The sequence below is a fragment of the Chelonoidis abingdonii genome, chromosome 23 (assembly GCF_003597395.2).
Source record: "Chelonoidis abingdonii isolate Lonesome George chromosome 23, CheloAbing_2.0, whole genome shotgun sequence".
Classification (NCBI taxonomy): domain Eukaryota; kingdom Metazoa; phylum Chordata; order Testudines; family Testudinidae; genus Chelonoidis; species Chelonoidis abingdonii.
This window is the reverse complement of record NC_133791.1, coordinates 20459140-20460092: the sequence shown is the minus strand read 5'-3', so window position 1 is coordinate 20460092 and position 953 is coordinate 20459140.

Here is a 953-nt window from a genome sequence, read left to right as displayed (position 1 = left end):
CTGAAGATTAGAAGCTTACAGATAGAAAAAGATCCCCTCTCATAGCTGAGAGCCAGACAAAGACCCAAACATTCCCTCCCCTGAGCTTTGAAAAATCCGGTTTCCTGATTGGTCCTCTGGTCAGGTGTTTAGTTCTCTTTGTTAACCTTTTACAGGTGAAAGAAACATTAACCCTTAGCTATCTATTTATGACAGCCCCGTCAACAACGGTGAATCTGGTCTCCGATACTTTGGACCTGGGTTCAGGAGCTCACCTCAGCAATCTCAGCACGCAGGGTCTCTGGTTGTAAGACGATTGCTCTCTCCATGTAAACATCAGAGACTTCAGTGCTCTTTGGTTGTGGGACTTTTGTGTGCAGCATGCCATTCATCTCGTAGCCTTGCACCTTCCTAGGGCCAGGACCATGTTAACAGATTGCCTCAGCAGGACCTTCGCATCTCGGCACGAGTGGTCGCTCCATCCAGAATTGGTCAGCATGATCTTCCAAAGGTGTGGGACTCCCCAAGTGGACTTATTCGCATCCAGGCAAAACAGGAAGTGCCATGTCTTCTGCTTGATTTGCTGGATTGACAGAGGCTTCCTGTTCAATGCCTTCCTGTCCTTTCATCAAAGGAGCTCTGCTGTACGCCTTTCTGCCAGTACCATTAATTCACAGTGTCCTCATGAAGATCAAGCAGGACAAGGTGAAGGTAATCCTGATAGCTCTGCTTGGCCTTGCCAGCACTGCTTTGGCATGCTGTGTAGCTCTCGGTAGCAGCTCCACTACAGCTACTGCTCTGGACAGGGGCGGCTCCAGGCCCCAGGATGCCAAGCATGTGCTTGGGGCAGCATGCCGCAGGGGGCACTCTGCCGGTCGCCAGGAGGGCGGCAGGCAGGCAGCTTTCGGCGGCATGCCTGCGAAGGGTCCGCTGGTCCCGAGGCTCTGGTGGACCTCCCACAGGCACACCTGCGG